Consider the following 13,981-nt stretch of genomic DNA (forward strand, 5'->3'; position numbering starts at 1 on the left):
ATTCCATCTTTGTTTCAATATAACATTTTACTACAAGAGAAATCCATGCTCATTAAAGAAAAATGGAAAAATACAGGTAAAAATAAAGCACAACTTTAGTAACATTTTTATATATTTCAATTTTGGTTTCTTCTATTTATGTCTGAATATTCATAAAGAGATAGACATATAGAAATTGACTTCATCCATTTGAGATTTATGCACAATTTTGTAAGTTTTAAAAATTTTTTCAACTTTTATTTTAGATACAGGGGGTACATGGGCAGGTATGTTGAATCTTTTTTTAAACATAACATTTTACATAGAGCCTCTTCCCGCATGATTTGTTGATTGTCTGAGCATTTTGTCTTGAATCAGGAAATCTCTCCCTTGAGCAGTGATTTCTGCTTTCATGGCCAAAACTGTTTCAATGCTGAGAACTGAAATTGCTAGCTTCCCCTGTCTGCATTTGGAGTGGGAACTTCATCTCCAAAGGCTGTGGAATCCTGTCTGCTCTAGCCCTGCAACTCCGGCGTTAAACTGGTACTGAGTGCTTCCCTCTGCAGCCCCATGCCCTCTTCCAGCATCCCCCTCAACCCCCCAGGTTGTATTTGTGCCTTCAGAGTAGCACTACAAGCGAAGAAGACCTGCCCTCCTTGGCTTCATGACCAGAGCTGAAGGGCAGGTAAGGTGAGATAGTACACAGATTCTAAGAAATACCAGAGAAGCTTCTGGGCGATGCCTGTGCCCAGACCCCTATGTTTCAGTTTGGATCAGAGGCAAATGGTGTCTGAATCAGCATTGCTGGGAAAAATCACCGAGGTTTCCTCTGAGCAGTGGAATTGGGGGGTGTGGGCAGCAGGTGAGGTAGAGGGAGGAGGTTTGCAGGGCTATTCTGCCTTCCGTATTGTAAATGTTTTTAGTGGTGGAATTGATTTTTACTTTGTATGTGTGTGTTAGGGGTACTTTTCAAATAAAAACTTAAAATCAAGGCCGGGCACTGTGGCTTTCACCTGTAATCCCAGCACTTTGGGAATCCAAGGTGGGTGGATTTGCTTGAACACAGGAGTTTGAGACCAGCCTGGCCAACATGGTGAAGCCTCATCTCTACAAAAAATACAAAAATTAGTCAGGCCTAGTGGCATGTGCCTGTAGGCTCCTCAGCTACTTGAGGAGCTGAGGCAGGAGGATCACCTGAGCCCAGGAGCTAGAGGCTGCAGCAAGCCCAGATCACGCCACTGCACTCCAGCCTGGGTGACAAAGTGAGACCCTGTCTCAGAAAATAAAATAAAGATTTTGACATAGAAGCCACCTGTCTATGTGGCCTTATCCTCCTCTGTCACTGATTGAGAAGAACTTTCTCTTTGGAAATGTCTGAAGAGTGTGCTGTCATCCTCCTCCTTTGCTTCCCTCTCTCGAGCACACACCTCCCTGCCCAGAAGCAGGAGACACAGCTTGCTCCCCATCAAAGGCAAAAGTGCCCTGTGCTAGACATTCGGGCACCTTCATGCTTTTAAAATACCACTGATTCAATCACATTTTAAGTTTTGTAAGACGTCAAGTCAATGTCATTATTATTAACATGTAAAGAAAGTGTATTTTAGAATAAAGTTAGAAGCACAGCTGTGTCTTAATTGTTTGTTTTTGTTTTTGAGACAGAGTCTTGGTCTGTCACCGAGGCTGGAGTGCGGTGGCGCGATCATGGTTCACTGCAACCTCTGCCTCCTGGGTTCAAACAATCCTCCTGCCTCAGCCTCCTGAATAGCTGGGATTACAGGCACTTGCCACTAAGCCCAGCTAATGTTTGTATTTTTAGTAGAGATGGGGTTTCTCCATGTTGGCCAGGCTGGTCTCCTGACCTCAAGTGATCCACCCGCCTCGGCCTCCCAAAGTGCTGGGATTACAGGCATGAGCCACACCAAGCCTGGCCCTTAATTGTCTTTAAATGAAATCTGGAATCTCTAAACGTTTTCCATTTACTTCTAAAATTTAAAAAGAATAGATTTTCAAGGGGCCTTCCTGGGCTCCTGCCTGGGGCCTTATTGGCTATATCTGCTCCCTTGGTAGGATTGCCTCTAAAATCTGATGATTGGCTGGAGGCTGTGGCTCATGCTTGTAATCCCAGTGTTTTGGGAGGCAAAGATAGGACGTTTGCTTGAGGCCAGGAGTTCCAGACCAGCCTGGGCACATAGTGAGACCTCATCTCTACAAAAAGTAAAAAATTAGCTGAGTGCAGTGGCACGCACCGTAGTCCCAGCTACTTGGGAGGCTGAGGTGGGAGGATGGCTTGAACCCAAGAGTTCAGGCTTCAGTGAGCTACGATCACACCACTGCACTCCAGCCTGGGTGACAGTGCGACCCTGTCTCGACAAACAAACAAACAAAAAAACCTGACAATCCTTGCAAGAGGGCCATATACAAGGGAACTGTGTGAAAAATCAGCTTCCCAGGTAGGTTGCTGGGACGTCTCAGTGGTGCAGAAATGAAGGGAGGACTGAACACATGGTGCTGAGGGAGGACTGTACACATGTCCTGAACAAAAACACACTGGGATTTGTTACTCTGGTCCCCTGCTTCAAACATTCACCCCCAGCCCTGCGAGCATTACAGTTAGAGAAAGAGAACATCTCAACTGGTGACAACCAATAAGTGCCCTGGGGGGTGTAAGGTTTCCACTAAAAACACAGCAGTTGGCCAAATCCACATAAAAGACAAGAAAATGCTAGCCCAGGTCTCGGGCATAAGGCGTGTGGAACTATTCTTCCCAAACTGTCTGAACATTAAAAAGGCTGGTGGAAGGGAGCTTCCTATGAGACAGTGGTGTAATCAGGCGCTGTAGTGGCAGATATGAGTGGATGTTCCCACACATAGGACGGGGCACTGCACTTCTCCCCCATGCAAATCAGAGCACACACCCGAGGCCTCCGAAGTCAGGCAGCAGCAGGCTGAGGGCACCATGCTGGTGTAAGACAGCAACAGGGTGGACAGTGTAGTGAGTGCCAGGGACGTGGGGAGCAGGCAGCTAGGCTAACAGCGGTGGCGGCAGCTCAGCTCTAGTGATGCTGCTGTGCAGGGTATCAATCTTCTGAATTGTTCCAGAAAAGCTGGAAATCTGGATTTTTATTAGAAACTTTTGGTTTTAAAATGTTGGTTCAATTTTTCTTTTTAGCCAACAGTAAAATTTTACTAAAAGGCATTTTTAAAATAGCCCAATAATATGTCAAGACTTTTCATTTTTCTTCCTCTTGTTAACTTTTTATTTTGGTGGCTCAATCTTTTTTTTTTTTTTTTTTTTTTGACAAGGCCTTGCTCTATTGCCCAGGCCGGAGTGAGCAGCACAATCATAGCTCACTGCAGCCTCAAACCCCTGGGCTCAAGCAATCCTCCTGCCTCAGCCTTCCAAGTAGCTGAAACTACAGGTGCATGCCACCGTACCTGGATTTTTTTTCTTATTTTTTGGTAGAGATGGCATCTCCTATGTCACCTGGGCCGGTCTAAAATTCCTGGGCTTAAGCAATCCTCCTGCCTCAGCCTCCCAAAGTGCCGGGATTACAGGCACAAGCCACCACACCCAGTATGGTGGCTCAATAAAAAAAAAATTGGCGCCAACTGAAAAACCAAAACAACCACATTTGTAGCCCATTACTATGATGATCACCTGCTCCTGATCAAGGAGCATGGGACACTCCTTGCATGGGACACTCCATTTTACACCTTTGGTCTGAGAGTCATTTTCCACATGAATTCCACCATCACCCTTCCCAGAAAGCCCCTGGCTCTCCTGTCCACAGCTGTAGTGTGTGCAGACTACTCTTGTTTTAATGAAACCATTTGACCCAACCATTTGGTTATGCAAATGAAAAAGCAAAGACTATTTGCAGATCTAAGAAATAAAGACATTTGAGAAGCTGAGACCTAAAAAGCCTGATTGTTCTGTGATCAGGTACAAGAGAGCCCAGCCGTAGGCAGAGCTCATCCCCCAGATCAGGTTGCCTGAGGGGAAGAGCCTCCAGGCAAGGTGTGAGCCTACTTTGCCTGCATGGTCACAGGTCTTTGTGAGCGTGTGTGTCCCTGTTCTGTGGATGTTCTGTTTAGAGGAAGTCAAGGGCTGAGACCCAGCAGACTCAACAATGGTGAGTTAGCCCCTCCTCACATGGGAGGAACCTGTCAGGTGAGGCTCAGTCCAGACTGCACCACCGATGTCTCCATAAGAAATACTGAACACCAAAGCTTCTGACTCCAAGGAATGCACTGGCATGGCAGTCTCTTGTCAGCGGACTCCAGGCCCCATTCTCATGTTCTGATTTAATGGGTCTGGGAGGGACTCAGGAATCTGCTTCTTTCACATGTGAGCCACCTGATTCCACTGCACACAGGCCAAATGCACTGAGAGAAGTGGCATCAGGGTATTAGGACAGGACTATGTTGTCCTTGTAGGTAGTGGTGGGCATTTCCCCCCGAGGGGAATGGGGCTACCCTCTGTCAGTCATTCTGGGAAGGGCTAGGAAGGTTATCCCCCACCCAGACCAGGGAAATGGGATGTTTCTTCCCTCTGGGCCTCATGTTCTTGGGCCTGGATTCCAGGGACACTAGAAGGGCTTGGAAATACTCCGGGTTGGCGGTTCTGAGAGAAGCTGGTCTCTAGAGCATGGCCAGTACCCCATGGGTGTGTCCACTTCTCCCTGATTCTCATATCTTTCTAACAGTCACAGCAACACCGGAGCTGTGATGTGGAGAAGTCGACTCTTTTGCTAGATCTGCACCTACTCCTAGGGTGGAGGAAGGCCTGAGGGAAGAGAATATACCCCCACGGTGAGCACAGCAGCAGCAGCAATGGCCTTCAGAGTCTCACCCTGGAACCTGCTGGAAGTGAATCCAGGCAGCGTGGACTCCCAGAGCCCAGAACTATGAGGGAAACCACTGGGCATGCAGCCCCCATCACTCCTGTCCACAGTAAAAGCACATTAGATGATGCAGGCTGGTCTTTGACCACACGGGAGGACTCTTTTGAGCAAACTTGGGGTTTTATTGCTAATCTGCCACTTGTACCATGAACCAAGAAGAGCCAGGCCGCATTTAGGATATATGTATATGTATATATATGCACATAAATGATGTGCCTTTATTGACATATCTATTTATTAAAATCTGCATTTACATTAGTGGGTCTTTTTCTTTGGATACAAAGCAGTACAGGTACTCCTCACTTTACAGATAGGTACGCTCCAGCGGAGGGCGGCAGTCAGATGCGACTCTTGAGAGAGAGGAGGGGAGTTGAGAGAGAGGGCACAGCTCCCTAAGGATGTATCAGGTTTCAGCTCATTCAATCTGCAGACACTTTCAGCAGAGGCTGATATGGTCACCTGGAGAGGGAACCTGCAGCTAACTGCCCCTCTATCACTGATGTGAGTGTGTGCTAAATGGGGGGAAACTAGGTTGAGAACCAGAGCTATATGTTTTGTAGAAATTGCTGCTTTTTTTTTTATTAACTATTATTTTACACCTAGAAGTATATTTCTGAGTTGCTATAACTGTTGTACTACAAATTGTTCCCCAAGTCATTGTAATTTTTCATACGTTTTAAGTCTGACCAGTGACCCAGACCTTATTCTACACACAATCAGCGTACCCCAAATTTCTCACAGTTCCTCAAAGTAAACCATAGTCTTTTCTCTGCCTTCCTCGTGCTGCTTCCTCCTCATGGAAGGCCATGCTGTGTTCTCTGGTTGACAAACTCTTGCTCAGCCTTCAGGTCCCTTCTCACCTATCAGGCCCTCCTTGAAGCCTGCCCTGCCCTCCCACCACTCCCACCCCTGAGGCACCAGGGACAACCTTGGTGGAGCATCGCATGCCAGCAACACTGGCTTGCTGGTCTCTCCAGTGCCCCTGTGTGATGAGCCCATCAATGACGATCTCTTCTCTTTGCCTTTGTGCTCTGGATGAGAAGGATCAAAATCAGCAGCATGTTGAATAACGGTGGAAGAAATAACAGTGGTCGGCCGGGCATGGTGGCTCACACCTGTAATTCCAGCACTTTGGGAGGCCGAGGTGGGAGTTTGAGATCAGCCTGGCTAACATGGTGAAACCCCGTCTCTACTAACAAAAATTAGCCAGGCATGGTGGTGGGCGCCTGTAATCTCAGCTACTTGGGAGGCTGAGGTAGGAGAATCACTTGAATCCAGGAGGCGGAGATTGCAGTGAGCCAAGATTGCACCACCGCACTCCAGCCTGGGCCACAGCATGAGACTCCATCTCAAAAGAAAAGAAAGAAGAAGGAAGGAAGGAAGGGAGGGAGGGAGGGAGGAAGGGAGGGAGGGAGGGACAGTGGTCAAAACCCATGGGAAGTTGGGGTGGTTAATTGTATGTATCCAGTAGACTGGGCCATGGGGTGCCTAGGTATTTGATCAAACATTATTCTGGGAGTTTCTGTGAGGATGTTTCTGGCTGAGATTACCATTTGAATCACTAGACTGAGTAAAGCAGATTCCACCCCCACTCAAGGTGGGAGCCTCATCCAGCCCATACCTCATCCAAATCTGAATAGAGCAGAAGGTGGGATTTGAGGAAATTTGCTTTCTCTGCCTGACTGTCCTCAAGCTGGGATGTTGATCTTCTCCTGCACTTGAATTGGGACTTACACAACTGGCTCTCCTGTTCTCAGGTGTTCATATTTGGACTTAAACTACCACCTACTCTTGGGTCTCCAGCTTTCAGCCAGCAGGTAGCAGGACTTCTCAGCCTCCATAATTGTGACAATTCCATACAGATACAGATTTAGCTATAGATGTAGATATAGACTATATAGATATACATATAGATCTCCTATTGGTTCTGTTTCTCTGGCGAACCCTGACTAATACAGAAGTCAAGAATTGAGGCTGCTCCTCAGTCCGAGAGACCCTGATTCCAACTACGTCTACTAACCACCATCTAAGCATGGAGTGTTCTGGTCCATGATGTCTACCAAGTTCCAGCCACCAGATATATGTTGCAGGCATCTGGAAGGAGGAAGGGACAAAAAGAGGGGTTTTCCCTGCTCCCTTCTTTTTCTTTTTTCATCAGGGGCCTACAAGGACAGTGTACCCCGCCCTGCTCCCTCAAGGGGAGGGGGGTCACCAGGGATCTCCCACTTATTCTACACCTCTCATGTCTCTTCACCATGCCAGACTAGAGTCAAGCTCAACAAGGTCTTCTTTCCCCGCCAATTCTGCCAAGACTCTTCCCTTGGCTGTGGTTTCACTGGATAGTAGGTAGGGACAGTGAGAATCTCCACTTCATTAATTCATGCACATCACTAATTAGATGACAAGGCATTCAGCTACTTAAGAGAGTCATAGTTACTCCTTTACCTGCACTTCATTGAATTTCTTCACTTTGGCATTCAGAGCACTGGGCAGAAATTATATCGTGTCAACACATGCCATGGGCCTTTGCAACATCCCCTCCCTTTTAAGAAGAATTCTCAGAAGCCTCACATGAACCTCCATTTGCATGACCAAACCTAGTTATGAAAAGGACTGAAAATTGGAGCTGTTTAGCCAAGCAGCAGCGTTCTGCTAAAATATCTTATTAGTAAAGAGATGGAAGGAGTCCATGTAAGGTGGCCAGCAGCCCCAGCCACATACTGGCACAAGGTAGGTGCTCACAGAGTGCCTGCTACATGCAGTGAAGGGAACTTGGTCACCACTAAGGGCTTGTGATGTCTGGTCTTCTGATAAACTGAGTGCTTTAGATCTGGGGACATTTCTAGACCATTCTAAAGCCCTCTGATCATAACTCCTTCCTCCTGCTGGATACAACAGGCAGACTCATCATAAAACATCAACACTCCCTAATTAATATGTAAATGTAATGCTATCCCAATAAAAATGCCAAAAAGACTTTTTGAAAACAAGACAACCTGATTATAAAGTTTGTATTGAAATATGAACAATAGTAGCCAAAAATAGAATCGAAACCTAAAAATTGACAAACAGAGGAATGTAGTATATGATAAAGGGCCTCTCAAATCACTGGAGAAGAGCGCTCGTTCTTAAAATGTGGTTAGGACAATTGGACCACCATCTGGAGGAGCGACGCCATTCTCACCTGTCCTTATCCTACTATAAACTCCAGATGGAGCAAATACTTACATGTAATAAAGAAAATCACAAACTTGAAATTTTTCATAAACTTGGAATAAAGAAGGTCTTCCTAAACATGACTCGAAACCCAAAGACATAGAAGAAAAAAATGATTAAATTCAACTTCATAAGAAGAAAAGTGGTTTTGTGTTTTTAAAAACAAAGCAAATCACATCAAAAGTGAAAATACTTGTGGAAGAAGGCATTTGCAACTCATATCCTTAACCTACAGAGAGCTCCCACAAATCACTAAGAAAAAGGCTAACAGCCCACAGAAAGAAGACAAAAATGTAAGGAGGCAATTCACAGAAAAGGAAACATAAAAGGTACATAAGCAGAGGAAAATATGTTTAACCTCATTCTTAATAAGATAAATGCAAATTGAAACTGAGATACTAGGCCAGGCGCAGTAGCTCACACCTGTAATCCCAGAACTTTGGGAGGCAGAGGTGGATGGATCACTTGAGGTCAGGAGTTTGAGACCAGCCTGACCAACATGGTGAAACCCTGTCTCTACTAAAAATACCAAAAAAATTAGCTGGGCATGGTGGTGCACACCTGTAATCCCAGCTACTTAGGAGGCCAAGGTGGGAGAATTGCTTGAACCCAGGAAGCGGAGGTTGCAGTGAGTCGAGATTGCACCACTGCACTCCACCCTGGGTGGAAGAGTGAGACTCTGTCTCAAAAAATAAAAATAAAAATAAAAATAAAAAAGGAAATACTAAAACAAAAAATGTTATAGGACTCTGTGTTGGTAAGGATGTGGTAAGGTAAACAGGCACTTGTGCTTGATAGAGGCAGAGTAAGTTGACAAAATGTCTACAGAGCAATCTGGCATTGTCAAAAAAATCTAAAGCATATATCTTTACACCTCCCTAAAGGGATTTGTTCTAAAGATACTATCTAAATCTATACAACAAATTTATGTGCATACAAGGAAATGCTTGTAATAACAAAAGATTTAAAGCTGCCCTGTGTCGCTAACAAGGGCCTGGTTAAATAAACCCTGGTTCCTTCATTCAATGGAGTCCTATGTGTCCAGTCAAAAGAATGAGAGAGACTTTTGGAGTACTGTTATGGAAAGCTCTCTAAAGTATATTGCTAAGGTCAAAAAAGTATGGTGTAGAGGAAAATATATACTGTATGATTTATGAAAAAATGAGAAAGAACATATGGGTATGCATTGAATCTGCTTAAAATAGCAAGAAACAGGAAGAAGCTACCTCTAGAGAGGGAAGCTTGGTGTGGCAGAGGGACAGCAATGAGCAGGAGATCTTTCACTGTACATACTTTTTATCTTTGAAACTTTGTATATATTATATTACCCATTCAAAAATAATGTTTTAAAAATAAGGCAGTTGTGTTTAGATCGACAGAGAAGCCAGACCCTAGCATAGCAGAGGGCCATGGAAGATATGAGAAACAGGAATTGACTGGAAGACTGTTTGGATGAATAAGGTAATTCAGTTTGGAGAAAGATCCAAAAGCCACTTGCCTCAAGAAATGGTGCAGGGACAACTGGATAGCCACAGGCAAAAGAAAGAAGTTGGACCCCTACCTCACACCATATACAAAAATTAACTCAAAATAGATCAAAGACCTATATGTAAGAGCCAAAATTATAAAACTCTTAGGGAAAAAACCTACAGTTAAATCTTCATGACTTTGTCTTGGCAAGTGTTTCTTATATATTAAACCAAAACACAAACAAAAGAAAAAATAGATAAATTAGACTTCATCAAAATTTAAAATGTTTGTCTTTCAAAGAACACCACCAAGAAAATGAAAAAATAACTCACAAAATGAGTTTTTACAAATCATATATCTGATAAAGTACTTGTATCTAAAATAAAGAACTCTTACAGCTCAATAATAAAAAGACAAATAACTCAATTTAAAAACAGGCTAAGAATGGGAAAACCATTTCTCCAAAGAAGACATACAAATTGCAACAAGCACAGGAAAAGATGCTCAGCATCATTAGAGGGAAATGCAAATCAAACCCACAATGACATACAATTTCACACCCATGAAGATGGGTTCTATCAAATAGTCAACAAGTGTTGGTTGATGGGGATGTAAAGAAATCAGAACCCTCATACACTGTTGGTGAAATGTAAGACGGGCAGCCACTTTGGAAAACAGTCTGGCAACCCCTAAAACAGTAAAACATTGACCCAGCAATTCTATTCCTAGGTATATACCCAAGAGAAATGAAAACAAACATTGACACAAAAAGCTGTACACAAGTGTTTATAGCAGCATTTATTGATAGTAGCCAAAGTTGGAAATAACCCAAATGTCCATCAACTGATGAATAAACAAAATGTGGTCTATCCATACAATAGAATATTGTTCCACCATAAAAAGGAATGAAGTTCTGATATATGCTACAACAGGCATGAACCTTGAAAACATCATGCTAAGTAAAGGAAGACCACATATTGTATAAGTCCATTCATATGAAGTGTCCAAATAGGCAAACATTTGGAGACAGAAAGTGGGTTAGTGGTTGCACAGCACTGGGGGGAAGGGGGGCTAAGAAGATGAGGGCTAAAGAATAAGGTGTTTCTTTTTTTTTTAACATGATGAAAAAGTCCTATAATTGATTGTAGTGATGGTTGTACAAGTTCATGAACATAGTAAAACCCATTGAATTGTACAGTTTAAACGCATGAATTGTACATATGTGAATTATACCTAACTACCAAAAAACGTCAGTTGCCTCCTCCCTCCAAACTATTTGAACAACATTAAAGGCACTGATGCAGTGTTTACATCTATCTGTATGTACTGGTTTTGCAAAGATGTCCATATCACATTTACATGAACAATTTTCTGGTGTGTATATAGTGTATGCATACTCATTTGCACAAGCAAAAATATGCCAGGAAGAATATTCTTGCCCAGGGTTACCTGAGAGCAAGATGAGTAGGTAGGAGAACAGGAGGAAAACATTCCTTTACTCCTATGTTGTTTGATTTTTTTACAATGAGCACATGCTACTTTGTTAGCATACAACAAAAATTAATAAAAAACAAAAATTGAGCTCCTCTGCTGGCATTCATCAATGATCAAGCCCTGGTCACGTGCCTCACATGGACCATCTCAGATGTAACTCCTGCCCACTAATCCTCACAAGAGCCCTACACACCCTACAGTGTTTTCTCCATTTAACAGGTGGGGAAACTGGGTCTTAGTGGAGGTGAGGGACCTGACCAAGCTCACTCACACAGGAGAGAAGCGGCCAGGCCTGGGGGCAGAGCCCATATCCACAGGCTGGACCCCAATGTTAAGCTTTCTCACTCCATCCCTTCCCATCACTGGAATGGGACTCAAGCTATTTTTGTAATTTTCCCAAAACTGACCTTAAGAAGTCTCCATCACCATAATCAATGACAAGCACAACCAGCTACAGTGCCCATATACAGTGAACCAGGTTCATGCAAAAATTCTCAGGTTTCACCAGAACTTAGGCAACAGCCTAAATAACATCAAATAAGATTCAGTGCAGCTGGTGATCGAGCTCCAAGACTTGACTGATTCTTGTCTTTAAAATGTTCCGGTCGTTTAGCTGTTCATTGGAAATTCAGCATCACTGAGGAAATGGGTTAAATGAGTTAAATAGCCAATTCATAATGGAAAAATATCTTAAACCACTTGTTGATTGCTGTCTTTTCTGAAGCAAGCAGTGGAGTGGCATGGAAGCCAGGTAGCATGTGGCATTTGAATAGTGTGTGCTTCTTGGGAACTGTCTTCAGAGGGATGTCCATTTTCCTCTGTTTTGAAAATGCTTCCGAGGCATCTAATAGTATCTCAGTGGTTTTCCTTAGAAATGGAAAAAAAAAAAAAAAAAAAAAAAACATTGGCCTCATTGTATTTTTAACTGTCTTAAAGTTTTTCTCAATTTGCTACAAACATTAGTGCTTTATAAGAAGGGTACCAGTATTAGTTCCGGGAGTTCTAAGTGTTTCTAAATGTATTTCTGTACACCACCCAAGTACTGGCCCATCTCCTGGTTCTGTTCATGTGTTCTCCCCTGCACACTCTATGGTCATATCCACAGCTTCATCTCTACGTCCCAACGTCTTTCTCCAGCCCTGATTTCTTTGTTATGTGCTAGATCCCAAATCTCAATGGTTAAGTCAAGAAATGTTCATCTTCAAGTAGTTTAAGCCAGCTGCAATTGGCTTAAGAATATAGGAAATATACTGGTTTGTATACCTGAAAAGTCCAGCTACAGGCATAGGTGAATATTAGTGTTCAGTCGACAACAGCAGGACTCTGTCTCCATCTTTTGATGCTGCTTTCTTCTCTGTTGTCTTTGTTCTCAAGCAAGCTCACCCCAAGTAGTGACAAGAGGAACACCAGCAGCTCCAGGCTGACATTTCACCAGCTTAGCAGCCCATGTGGGATGAAAGCTTCTCCTTTGCAATAGTTCCCACAAAAGACCCAGGACCTGACTTAGATTGTATTGGCCCAGATTGGATCATGTGTCCGTTTCCAAACCAATCTCTGTGACCTGGGTTGGCCAGGCCTGGATCACATGCTCATTTCTGGACTAGAGAAGAGGGGAACTCAGCCCTACTGAAATCAACAGGACAGATTGTGGGAAAGGGGTCATTTCACAAGAGGAAAATGGTGGGTCTGTTTCCAGAATAAGGGTGAATAGACACTGAGTCCCCCAAAATAAAAATTGTCCCACATCTCCAGAACCTCTCCAGCTAGATGTCCCACAGACAACCTGTGGCAAACCCAACATGATTCTCCCCAGCTCTGAGTCTCTACAACAGTATTCCTGTGTTGAAGTTATGATCCATGAACTACTTACTCAATTTGGGAACTTGGGGACAGCCCTCACCATCTTCTGAAGTGAACTGATCTGCCCTTTACTCAACAATGCCAGTGCTTTCGCCCTGCTTTGGGATTTGGCATCTCTTCCGCAAGCTGTTTCACTGGATTCCTATCTCGTTACTCTGTCTCCATTATCTCCTCCTGCAAACCACTCTCCACATGGCTGCTAAGATCATCTTTCCCAAGCATTGATCTGCCCCTGTTTCTTCCCTGTGCATTTATTTTTTGGTTTTCCATTGTCATGTTATACTTGGGGACCTCTCCGCACTGTGAGTCTTGGTGGAAACAGAGTCTTGACATGAGCAAGTAACCCATGCTCCACCAGGGGAATGCACTGGCCCTAGACCTCAATTCTAGGACTTGTGGCACAAGGATGATAAGAGAAGGAATGATGTGTTCTGTGGCTCTGGCAGCGGCAGCTACATCCAGCTTCCGGGGTCAGCCAGGGCAATCATGCCAGCCACGACATCCAGCATCTAGCAAGGTTAATGGGGTAAGCTGCCGTTTCTGGCTTTGGCAGCATGACCATGGGCTCCTTCCAGGCCTGGTTTTGTGGTATGACATGGGCTGAACCTCTGGCTTCAGAGCCTCTCCTTGTGTCCCTGTATTTTATCCAGCCTGCTTCTCCAGCCTTCTAGGCAAGTCCTTGAGATCCTGATTTCCTCTCAAACAATTCCTTTTGAGCCCATCTCAGCCAGAGCCAGCTCTGTTGCTCACAGCTATAAACCTTGACCAAGACACTCCTGTGTGGTTTCAGGAGAAAATTTTAACTCTTCAGCCAGGCATAAGAGACCCTTTATGATCTGAGCCTCACTCACCTGTTCCCTGGCCCACTGCCCACCCCACAGCCCTAAGTGATTAGCAAAGCAGGCCTTTCACATTTACAGGCCTCTGCCCTCCTGGCGTCCCCTTCTCCACCTTGTAAATGCTGCCCAACTCAAGCGGCAACTCCTGCCATCATCTTTCCCCTTCTCCCTTCTCTCCAAGCAGAACGGTGGGCTCCCTCCTCTGGTTCCCTGAAGCCT

This window comes from Pongo abelii, chromosome 8 (assembly GCF_028885655.2).
Source record: "Pongo abelii isolate AG06213 chromosome 8, NHGRI_mPonAbe1-v2.0_pri, whole genome shotgun sequence".
Taxonomy (NCBI): Eukaryota; Metazoa; Chordata; class Mammalia; order Primates; family Hominidae; genus Pongo; species Pongo abelii.